This window comes from Crocuta crocuta, unplaced genomic scaffold, assembly GCF_008692635.1.
Source record: "Crocuta crocuta isolate KB4526 unplaced genomic scaffold, BGI_CrCroc_1.0 scaffold159, whole genome shotgun sequence".
NCBI classification, from domain to species: domain Eukaryota; kingdom Metazoa; phylum Chordata; class Mammalia; order Carnivora; family Hyaenidae; genus Crocuta; species Crocuta crocuta.
This window is the reverse complement of record NW_027533263.1, coordinates 2,767,751-2,780,685: the sequence shown is the minus strand read 5'-3', so window position 1 is coordinate 2,780,685 and position 12,935 is coordinate 2,767,751. Positions and strand designations below refer to the sequence as shown.

General features: G+C 37.7%; 1 protein-coding gene across 1 annotated transcript in view; it reads left to right on the top strand.

The window, feature by feature from the left end:
* Positions 1-12,935, top strand: part of ICA1L (islet cell autoantigen 1 like) — a 64,005-nt gene that overhangs the window by 47,880 nt on the left and 3,190 nt on the right. The window lies entirely within an intron of this gene.

The following is a 12,935-nucleotide window of genomic DNA, read 5'->3' as shown; positions in this document are numbered from 1 at the left end:
TCTGCGAAAAGTGAAAGTTTGACTTCTTCTTTGCCAATTCTGATGCCTTTGATTTCCTTTTGTTGTCTGATGGCTGATGCTAGGACTTCCAGCACTATGTTAAACAACAGTGGTGACAGTGGACTTCCCTGTCGTGTTCCTGATCTCAGGGAGGAAGCTCTCAGTTTTTCCCTGTTGAGGGTGATGGCATCCGAAGGATTCTCATAAATGGCTTTTATGATGTTTAAGTAAGTTCCTTCTATCCTGACTTTCCCTAGGGTCTTTATGAAGAAGGGATGCTGTATTTTGCNTGCAATGTACTTTCCTCTTAGGACTGCCTTTGCCACATCCCACAGAATTTGGATTGTTGTATTTTCATTTGTTTCCATATATGTTTTAATTTCTGCTCTAATTGCCTGATTGGCCCATTCGTTCTTTAGTAGGGTGTTCTCTAACCTCTATGTTTTTGGAGGTTTTCCAGACTTCTCCTTGTGGTTGATTTCAAGTTTCATAGCATTGTGATCTGAAAGTGTGCATGGTATGATCTCAATTCTTTTATATTTATTGAGGGCTGCTTTATGTCCCAGTATGTGATCTATCTTGGAGAATGTGCCATGCACACTTGAGAAGAAAGTGAATTCCATGGCTCAGGATGTAGAGTTCTAAATATATCTGTCAACTCCATCTGGTCCAATGTATTATTTAAGTCTATTGTTTCTTTAGTGATTTTCTGTCTAGTTGACCTATCTATTGCTGTAAGTGGAGTATTAAAGTCCCCTGCTATTAGCACATTCTTATCCATAAGATTGTTTCTGTTTGTGATTGTTTTATATATCTAGGTGCTCCCATATTTGGTGCGTAGACATTTATAATTTTTAGCTCTTCCTGATGGATAGACCCTGTAATTATTATATAATGCTCTTCTTCATCCCTTGTTACTGCCTTTAAAGTCCAGTTTGTCTGATATAAGTATAGCTACTCCAGTTTTCTTTTGACTTCCAGTAGCATGATAGATATTTTTCCATCCCCTTACTTTCAATCTGAAGGTGTCCTTAGGTCTAAAATGAGTTTTTTGTAGAGGGCAAATAGATGGATTTTGGTTTTTTATCCATTCTGCTACCCTATGTCTTTTGATTGGGGCTTTCAGCCCATTTACATTCAGTGTTATTATTGAAAAATATGGGTTTAGAGTCATCGTGTCTTTTGTGGGATTCATGCTTGTGGGGGTGTCTCTGGTATCTTGCGTTCATTGCGACATTTCCTTCATAGAGTCCCCCTCAGGATTTCTTGTAGGGCTGGTTTAGTGGTGACGAATTCTTTCCATTTTCGTTTATTTGGGAAGATTTTTCTCTCTCCTTCTATTCTGAATGACAGGCTTGCTGGATAGAAGATTATTGGCTGACTATTTTTTTCTGTTCATCACATTGAAGATTTCCTGCCATTTCTTTCTGGCCTGCCAAGTTTCAGTAGATAGGTCTGTAACCACTCTGATAGGTTTCCCTTGTATGTTAAGGCCCTTTTATCCCTAGACTCTTTCAGAATTCTCTCTTTGTCCTTAATATTTTGCCAGTTTCGTTATGATATGTCATGCAGAAGATTGATTCAAGTTACGTCTGAGGAGAGTTCTCTTTGCCTCTTGGATTTCAATGTCTGTTTCCTTCCCCAGATTGAGGAAGTTCTCTGCTGTAATTTGTTCAAGGACTCCTTCAGCGCCTTTCCCTCTCTCTTCCTCTTCTGGAATTCCTATGACACGGATGGATATTGTTCCATTTTATTGTATCGCTGAGCTCGAACTCTCCTTTCGTGTTCCTGGATCAGTTTATCTCTCTTTTTCTCACCTTCCTTTTTTTCTATAATTGTGTCTTCTAAATCACTTATTCTCCTTTCTGCCTCTTGAGTCTGTGCGTTGTATGCCTCCATTTTATTATCCATCTCATTTATAGCATTTTTTTAATTCATCACAACTATTTTTAAGCTCCATAATCTTTGTACCAGTAGTTTCTCTGATGTCTTCCATGCCTTTTGCAAGCCCAGCAATTAATTTTATGACTATTATTCTAAATTCTTGTTATGTTCCTTATATCTGTTTTGAGCAGTTCTTCAGCTGTCATTTCTTCCTGGAATTTCTTTGGAGGACAGTTCTTCCGTTTTGTCATTTTGGTTAACTTTCTATCTCTTGTTTTAAAAGCTTGTTATGCACTCTGCACTTGTGAGTGCTGCTGTACCAAAGGAGGCTCTTTGTCCAGGGCCTCTCCTTTCAGGAAGTGTTCTTTGAATGATGTCTCTTGGTCTCTCTTGTTGAGACCTTGGTTATTTTATTTCCCTACTAATAGTGGTATTTGGGACTGTCCACCATGTGTACTTTGGCTTGTTTCTTGAGGTATCCTCTTTTGGGTCTGATCTCCCTGTACTGCAGGCGTAGCCAATTGGGCCATGCTTATATCCCAAGCCAGGCCTCGTTTCCAGATCTTAGTCCGCACACCCCATTAATATTGCCCGAAATATAAACTTGCCCGCGAGTCCCTCCGAGCAGTTTCAAGCCTCTCGCCTCCCCACTGGGAATCATGTGAGCCAGAAGCACAGTGGCGGGGCTTCAGGTGCCGCCATTTCTCCTCCAGGTCGAGCTGGCGAGCGAGGAGCAGTTTCTCCCGGGGCCGCCTGGGACCAATGCGTCCCATCTAGGGTCAGGCTTAAGGTTTTCTGAGCAGACTCTGTCTCCTTTTCCTCTCAAATTCCTGGATTCTGTAAGAGTTCCTATGGCTTCAAGCCTTCCCCGTTTGAGAGATGGGGGCGAGTGAAATGTACGGAGCTCCCTACTTCTCCGCCATCTTGCCTCCCTCTCAGGTCTTCATTCTTGACTGGAATACTACACAGGTACCCATCCTGTCTCAGGGTTCCACATCTAAGGTTCATGCAGTCCATTCATTTCTCCTTCATTGATGATGTTAATTTTGACCATCCATTCAAAGTGTTTTCCACTTTTTCTCTTAAATAATAATAATTATTTTTTATATTATTTTATCCTCTCTTGCAGTTACTAAGCAGTCTTTGAGGAGACACTTTGTGACTGTGCACAAGTCCAGCTCTTAATCAGAATTTCTACTTAAATGTAACTTCCATTATTGTTACTTTTTGCCTGATTCAGTCTTTATAATGAGTGTTAAAAAAAAAAAGATTCTCTAACCATAGCACTCCCTCCACATTTTTATTGTAGTAGAATATACAAAACAAAATTTACCATCTTAACCATCTTAAAAAGTATTTATGTGGGGCACCTGGGTGGCTCAGTTGCTTGGGCGTCCGACTTTGGCTCAGGTCATGATCTCACAGTTCGTGGGTTCGAGCCCTGCATTGGGCTCTGTGCTGACAGCTGGCTCAGAGCCTGGAGCCTGCTTCGGATTCTGTGTCTCCCTCTCTCTCTGACCCTCCCCTGTTCATGCTGTCTCTCTCTCGCTCTCTCAGAAAAAAAAATAAATCATTTAAAAAAATTTTTTAAAGTATTTATGTATTTATTTATTTTGAGAGAGACTGAGGGAGCCCAAGTAGGAGAGAGGCAGAGAGAATCCCAAGCAGGCTCCATGCTCAGTGTGGAACCTGATGCAGGACTTGATCCCATGACTGAGATCATGACCTGAGATGAAATCAAGAGTCTCTCAGCCAACTAAGCCAACCATGTGCCTCCCACATCTTGACCAGTTTTAAGTTCAGTAATGTTAAGTATATGTCGTTTTGTGAAACAGATCTCCGGAGCTTTTTCATCTTACAAATCTAAAACTTTATACCCATTACACAACAAATCCTCTTTCCCTTTCCCCTGCTAACTGCGATTAGAGTTTATGTTTCTATGAATTTGACTACTCCAGGTACCTCATATAAGTGGAACTATATGGTCTTTTCATGACTGGCTTATTTCACTTGGCATAATGTCCTCATAGTTCATCCATGTTATAGCCTGTGACAGGACTCCCTTTCTTCTTAAGATTTAACCATATTCCATTGTGTGGATATACCACTTTTAAAAATCTATTTAGCTATTGATCGTTTTTTTGTTTGTTTGTTTGGTTATTTTCCTTTGTGATTTTTTAAACTTTTTTTTTCACATTAAATCCAAGTTAGTTAACATATGGTGATTCATCACATACATATAAGTGCTTACCTAGTGCTCATTACCAAAAAATGCCCTCCTTAATGCTCATCAGTCATTTAGCCCATCCCCCCCACCCAACTCTCCTCCAGCAAACTTTAGTTTGATCTCTGTATTTAAGAGTCTTTAATCATTTGCCTATCTCACTGTTTTTCTCATTGTCTCTTCCCTTTCCCTATGTTCATCTGTTTTGTTTCTTAAATTACACATATGAGTGAAATCGTCTTTCTCTGACTTAATTTCATTTAGCATAATCCTCTATAGTTCCCTCTATGTTGCTGCAAATGGCAAAATTTCATTATTTTTAATTGCTGAGTAATATTCCATTGTATATATCTACCACCTCTTTTTTTGGTGGCGCTGCTTAGTTCACTGGGGTTGATCCATTTGTGGGTACACTGGAAGTGAAAATGGCTTCACCTTGCTCTCTATTCTCTGGTATGTGAATTTCATGCTCTCACAGATGTATAATCAATCATCCCTTCTCTGTCTAAGCCTTCCATCTGCCCCTCCCCTTCACCCTCCCTCCCCACCTCCTTTACCCTGTGCCCAAGCTGTCCGCCTACCAGGCAGTACCTCCCTCCAGAGTTTTATCTCAGAAGGAACTGTGTTTCAAAACCCACACTTCACAGACTCTCTTGGCTTGGACCCATGCTGATTCTTTTGGGGAGGGTCTCACTGAACAATGGCCCAGTGCTGGCTTGTCCCAGAAAACACTTGCACAATGGTGCAGTGGCAGAGGCTCAGAATTTATGGTAAATCACAACACACAGATGGTGCCAGGCTTTGCTGCACTTAGCTGGCATTTGTCCCAATATCCGTAACTATGGCAGCTCTCTGGGGTCCACTGGGACTTTTGCCTGTGAGGAGGTCATAACGCCTTTACCAGATACACTCCATGCAGGGGAACCACTTCTCCCCGTGTGGCACATGGACCCCTCAGACCACACTGCCTGACCCTGGGAATTTGTTCTCCTTCCTCATCGGAGCACCTCCAGGCACTGAGCTCCAAAATTTCAGACTCTGTGCTCCATTGTTTATAGAAAGCTGGTGGTATTGAAACCTTCTCCTTTCTTCTCATCAGTGGTTTTGGGGAACAGATTTTTGCCCAGTCCCCTGCAAGTGTTTTTACTCTCTCTTTTTCCAGCTACTTTCAGGATGAGTGCTTTTCTTGCATGATCCTGATGTGCTATACTCTCTCCCCCTTACTCCTTCTCTGTTCTCTCTGTGAAAATGGCTCCCTGCCCTCAGCGGCTCCACGACTTTTATCTCCCCCAGTTCACCTCTCTGTACTGTTACCTGCCAAGTTCTCTGGCTCAAATTATGCAGACTGTTGTGTTAATCCTCAGATCAGTTTCCTAGGTGTTCAAAATGGTTTGCTGATCTAGCTGTGTTTCAGGGATGAGCCAAGCTCATGGTCCCCATATTACTCCACCATCTTAACTCCTCAGTCACAATTTTAAATAAGTCACACTTATTGACCTCTAATTCACATGCTATACAGTTCACTTCTACCAACCTTCTTTTTCCTCATTTATGTATTATCTGTATGGATTCATTTTTTTTTTCAGTGGTTGATAATACTGTGATATCAATATTTTTAAATTTTCAAATAATTTCAGACCTACAGAAAGGCTTACAAATGTAATATAAAATATTCCCATGTCTTCACCTAGATTTCCCAAAATGTGAACCATGTTTGCTTTATTCTGTGTGTGTGTATAATATATATAATTTCTTCTGAAGTGATATTCTGAGACTAATAAGTAGTACATGTGAACCATGTTTGCCTTATTCTGTGTGTGTATAAAATATATATAATTTCTTCTGAAGTGAAATTCTGAGTCAAGTAGTAGACATAATACTTCTTTAAGCCTAAATACTTCATTGTCTAGTTCCTAAAAACAAGGATACTTTTATATAATTGTAATTCATTGATTAAAATCAGGAAATTAATATTGTCATAATGCTATTATCTAATTTATAGACCTTATTCAGATATTGCCAATTATCCCAATAATGTTTTTTTATAACAAAAGAGAAAGAAAAAGGGCTTCTTTTTCCTAGTACAGGATCCAGTCCAGGATGCCACATTGCATGTAGTATCAAGTCTTTTTAATTGCTTTTAATCCAGAACAATTCCTTAATCTTTGTCTATCATAATCTTGACTTTTCTGTAGCATGCAGGCCATTTATTTTGTGCAGTATTCCTCGAGTTGAGTTTATGTAGTTTTTTAATAATCAGATTTACATTATGCATTTTGGCTGGACTAGTAGACAAGGAGTGATATTATGCCTTCTTAATGTCAGGAGGCACATAATAGTATGTCCTACTGTTTGTGATGTTAAGTTTGATCACTTGGTTTAGATGGTGTCTCCCAGGCAACTGCACTATAAAATGACTATTATATTTTTCTCTTATTGTAATAAGTATCTTGTGGGAAAATATTTGTGTTAATGGCTTGTTTCTAGCAACTTCACCCACTAAGCATTCACTGATAATTCTTTGCATGCAGTATTTATTACTATGGTTGTTGCCAAATGGTGGTTTTCTTTTTCCTCATTCCTTCTACATTAGTTGGCATTCTACTCTATGGAACAGCTTTCTCTTGTCCCTCATTTTTAATTTATTTGTTGATATGTATCATTGGTAGGCTCTTGGAATACTATTCTTGCCAGTACTTTGGGATAAATCAGTTGGAAGTTCCATTAATTCCAACCAAATCAGAAGTTCACACCAGCCATTTCAGAATATAGCCATCTGTTTGGAATTCAACCTATTTATAATTATAGTTTTCTTTTCTGAAACCCACTAAAACTAAATTCTTGGTTAATAATTTAAAATAGGGACAAGAAAGTAACTTTCAGAAGTGAACATTAGGAAAGAAGTATTGGGAAAGCTGCTATGTGCCTATAATCTTTGAGGCTTCAATTTAATAAAATGAAGCCTGAAAATTTTTATAAAAATTGAAATTCTTAACAGCTTTAAAATTCATTTACTCACTTTGTTAAAGAAATGAAATTTAAAATCAAAATACAATTCCATATTCACCTACCAAAATGGCTTAAATGAAAAATAAAAAATCCCATGTGACCAGAAGGACATGGAAAAACCCAGACACTGCTTGTGGGAGTGTGAATTGGCTTTACCATTTGGAAAACTGTTAGGCAATTTCTACTAAAACTGAACATGCATGTGTATAACACATAAGACTAAGCATTTCCACTTTTTTTTTAATGTTTTATTTCTGAGAGAGAGAGAGAGAGAGAGAGAAAGCAGGGGAGGGTCAGAGAGAGACGGAGACACAGAATCTCAAACAGGCTCCATGCTCTGAGCTAGCTGTCAGCATAGAGCCCGATGCAGGGCTCGAACCCATGGACTGTGAGATTATGACCTGAGGCAAAGTTGGACGCTTAACTGACTGAGCCACCCAGGCGCCCCATAAGCATTTCCACTTCTAAGTGTATACCCAGGAGAAATGCATCCATGCTGACCAAAATATATACACAAGAATGTTATCACAACACTGCTGCTAACAGCCTAACATGGAATTGATCTCAGTATTGGCTGGGTTGGGGGATGGAGTGTGAACAGTGAAGGGTGTCACAAGGGTAGCTTCTAAGAAATAGTCATATTCTATTTCTTGATATTAATATTGTTGATGGTTGCTTTTACTTTATGAAAACTACTAACAGTTATTTAGGCTCTTTTTTTTCAATACTGCAATTCAGTATAGTTCATTCACTACTGTTGTCCTATAAGAATTTCTGGAGGGAAGAAAAGTGTACAGAAGGAGATCCTCCATGAAAATAATGCAACTAAGACCTTCATTTTCCATGATAGATGAATATAAAAACATCCCACAAGTGTAAAATGCTGTGGGATTTTCATATACTCATCAGAACATCTCCACCGCTACACTAAGGTCAAATATTACTTGAATGACCACATATCCTGATTCACACCTACTCTTCCAGTACAGTTATTATTTTTTCAGTCACTAAAAAATTCTAATATACTCAACATACAGTGTTCTATTAGTTTCAGGTGTAGAATATAGTCAACATTTCTATACATGTCTCAGTGCTCATCATGATATGTATACTCTTAATCCCCTTCACCTATTTCACCTATTCCCCATCCACCTCCACTGTGGTAACCATCAGTTCTCTATATTTAAGACTTATTTTTCTCTTTTTCCCTTTGCTCATTTTTAAAAATTTCTTAAATTCCACAGTGAGTGAAATCATGGTATTTACCTTTCTCTGACTTATTTCACTTAGCATTATGCCCTCTAGACCCATCAGTGTTGATGCAAATGTTAAAATTTCATTCCTTTTATGGCTGAGTAATATTCCATTCTGTATACCACATCTTCTTTATCCATTCATCTATTGATGGAGTGCTTCCATAATTTGGCTATTGTAAATAATGCTCCAATAAACATAGAAATACATGTATCTTTTTGGTTTAGTTTTTTTTTTTTTTTCATTATTTGGGTAAATACCCAGTAGTAGAATTACTGGATCATCTGATTATTTTTAATTTTTTGAGGAACCTCCATACTGTCTTCCACAGTGGCTGCCCCAGTTTGGATTCCCACCATCAGTGCACAAGAGTTCCTTTTTCTCTACATCTTCAGCAACACTTGTTGTTTCTTGTGGTTTGTTTTTTTGTTTGTTTGTTTGTTTTTAGTCATCCTGACAGCTATGAGGTGATACCTCATTGTGGTTTTGATTTGCATTTCCCTGGTGATGATTGATGTTGAGCATCTTATTATGTATCTTTTGGCCATCTGGATATCTTCTTTAGAAAAATGTTCATGTCTTCTGCCTCTTTTTAAAAAATTATTTTTGAGAAAGGAGGGGGTGACAAGTGGGGGAGGGAGGGGCAGAGAGAAAGGGGGATAGAGGATCTGAAGTGGGCTCCACATAAACAGCCTCATGTGGGGCTTGAACCCACGAACTGTGAGATCATGACCTGAGCTGAAGGCAGCCGCTTAACTGACCTGGCCATCCAGGCACCTCTTCTGCCCATTTTTAATTGGATTATTTGTTCTTTGGGTGTTGATTTGAGTAAGTTCTTTTTGTATGTTGGATACTAACCCTTTATCTTTTCCCATTTGGTAGGTTGTCTTTTTCTTTTGCTGATTGTTTCCTTTGTTGTCCAGAAGTTTTTTACTTTGATGTAGTCTTCTTTATATTTGCTTTTATTTCCCTTTCCTCAGGAGACATATCTAGAATGACCAGTGTCAGAGAAATGACTGTCCATGCTCTCTCCTGGGATTTTTATTGCTTTAAGTCTCACCTTTATGTCTTTAATTCATTTTGAGTTTATTTTTGTGTATGGTGTAAGAAGGTGGTACAGTTTTCCCAACCCATTTGTTGAAGAGACTTTTTCCCATTGTATATTCTTGCCTCCTTTGTCATAGACTAATGGACCATATAATTGTGGGTTTATTTCTGGGTTCTCTGTTTTGTTCCATTGATCTGATTTATTGCTGTGCCAGTACCATATTAATTTTTATTTTTGTATCATATTGTTTTGATTACTACAGCTTTGTAATATATCTTGAAATCTGAGATTGTGATGCCTCCTGTTTTGTTTTTGTTATTCAGGGTCTTTGGTGGTTCCATTCAAATTTAGGGTTATTTGTCCTAAATTTGGTTAAAACTGCTGTTGGTATTTTGATAGGGATTGGATTAAATCTGTAAGTTTCTTTGTGTAGTATGGACATTTAACAGTATTTGTTCTCCCATTCCATGAGCATCTGTCTATTTATTTGTGTCATCTTCAATTTCTTTCATCAGTGTTTTGTAATTTCCAGAGTACAGGTCTTTGACCTCCTTGGTTAAATTTATTCCTGAGAATTTTATTATTTTTGGTGTAATTGTAAATGGGATTATTTACTTCACTTTTTGCTGCCTCATTATTAGTGTATAGGAATGAAATGAATTTTTGTACATTGATTTTGTATCCTGCAACCTTAATACATTTATCAGTTCTTGTACTATTTTGGTGGAGTCTTGTGGGTTTTCTCTATATATAATCATGTCATCTACAAATAGTGTTAAGTTTGACTTCTTCCTTACCAATTTGGATGCCTTTTATTTCTTTATGTTGTCTAATTGCTGTGGCTAGGACTTCCAATACTATGTTGAATAAAGTGGTTGAGAGTAGGCATCCTGGCCTTGTTCTTGAGCTTAAGGAAAAAGTTCTCAGTTTTCACAATGAGGTTAGCTGTGGGTTTTTTTATATGAGGCCTTTAATACATTGAGGTATGTTCCCTCTAGACCTGCTTATTTTTGAGGGTTTTTATCTTGAATGGATGTTGTACTTTGTCACAGGCTTTTTCTGCATCTATTGAAATAACCATATGGTTTTTATCCTTTTTCTTGATTGATTTGCAAATAATGAACCACCTTTGTATTCCAGGAATAAATCCCACTTGATCATGGTGAATGATTTTTTAAAATGTATTATTGGATTCAGTTTGCTAGTACCTTGTTGAGTATTTTTGCATTTATATTCATAGGAGATACTGGCCTGTAGGTTTTTTTTTCCTGTGGTGTCTTTATTATATGTATCATGTATACACATGTACATCATGTATCCCTTCTTCTTGTATTTTTTGGGAAGAGTTTGGGAAGAAAAGGTATTAGTGCTTTTTTAAATGTTAGGTAGAATTTGCCAGTGAAGGTGTCTGGTCGGGGGATTTTTTAAATTACTGATTCAATTTCATTGCTGATTAGTCTGTTCAAATTTTCTATTTCTCCTGATTCAGTTTTGGGAGATATGTTTCTGCGAATTTATCCATTTCTTCTAGGTTGTCCAATTTGTTGGCATAATAACTTTTCATAATATTCCTATAATCCCTTCTGTGGTGTTACCTCTTTTTCAGTTCTGATTGAGTCCCCTTTTTTTTTCTTAATGAGTCTGCCTAAAAGCTTATCAATTTTATGATCTTTTCAAAGATCCAGCTCTGTTTGATTGACCTGTTTTACTGGAATTTTTTAGTTTGCATTTTGTTTATTTCTGCTCTAATCTTAATTTCCTTCTATTGATTTTGGGTTGTGTTTGTTTTCCATTTCCTACCTCCTTTAGGTTTAAGATTAGGTTGTTTGAAAATTTTCTTGCTTCTTGAGGTAGGTCTGTATTGCTCTTTTCCGGGATACTTCTTAATATGCCCCTTGTTCACTCTCAGGTGCCTAGTTTTATGATAAATTATTGTTACTTTACAGATGAGTAAATAAGAGACCCTTATTTAAGAGGTTAAATGACTTGCCCATTATTACTTTTTTAGTAAGTAGTGTGCTGAGAACTCAAGGCCAGAATTTGTGTGGGTATCACACTAACTTGGGAGTTCCTAGAAACAGAAGTGGACATACACAGAAGCCTTTCACTCTGTCCTTATCTTTGAGGCATGGGATCCTCCAGGCCAAACTATAGTCCACTGGTTTGTGGAAAGTGGAAACCATGATTTTTGTAAAGGAGGGTTGCCCTAGATTCTTCTGAGTATGACTGTTTTCCATTCTCTGCTCACTCTGTCACTCATCTCATATCTAGGTTTTTATAATGTCCTCTAGGTCTTAACCATGCTACTGGACCCCTTGACCCTCAAGAGCCTAGCTTTCTGAGATGACTCACTGTGTGTGCCGTTGTGCCTTCTTTTACTGGCCTCAGCCTAAATGTATATCCTTGAAATATTTGCCCCAGTACAATCTGTTGACTATTGACATATATGGTTCTCTAGTCTCCACAGAGAGGTGGGAGGGAATTAGTTAATAGAAAGTTGAGCACAATCCACTTTACAAATTCTTGATAAATATTTTATAATTAATTATAATAAATATTTTCTAATTTATCAAGAATTTGTAAAGTGCACATGGAAAAGCCAAAGGAAACTGCTGTAAACCAAAATGGGAACTGTTGGATATGTTAATAGGATCAAAAGGATTTTCTTCCCCTTATGTTTAATATTTTAGTATTTTATAATGTAGGTTTTTTTTTTTAATTTTTATTTATTTCTAGGAGAGAGAGAGAGACAGCGTGAGCAGGAGAGGGTCAGAGAGAGAGAGGGAGACACAGACTCTGAAATAGGCTCCAGGCTCTGAGCTGGCAGTCAGCACAGAGCCTGACGCGGGGCTCGAACCCACGAACCGCAAGATCATGACCTAAGCGAAAGTTGGACGCCTAACCGACTAAGCCACCCAGGCGCCCCTATAATGTAGATTTTAAAACACATTTACAAATGTAATGTTCCTACTTTGTAGAAACAAATGTTACTTTTACTTTTGAACCTTTCCTGAAGAGACTTCTATAAATTATGTGTTTTTTTTTTAATGTTTATTTTTGAGAGAGAGACAGAGTCAAGGAGGGGCAGAGAGAGACAGACACAGAATCTGAAGCAGGCTCCAGGCTCTGAGCTGTCAGCACAGAGCCTGACATAGGGCTCAAACTCCTGAACTATGAGATCATGACCTGAACCAAAGCTGGACACCAAACTGACTAAACCACCCAGGTGCCCTTATCTCAGTGTTTTTAAGAAGACTTTACTACCACTTGCCTTTTCACTTTTTTTTGCCTTTTTACTTTAAATCATTTCTCAGAGCAACATGAAAATACTTACATATAAGATCTTCAACAAAGCACAAGGTACCTGCATTTGCTTCTCAAAATTATCAAGGAGATATAATTGATAGTTTATTCTTGTCAATCATCTTAAATTTTTATTAAGCATATATATATAAAATATAATATATAAATATATATGTAAATTTATATATATATATATAAGATCACATAACTGGT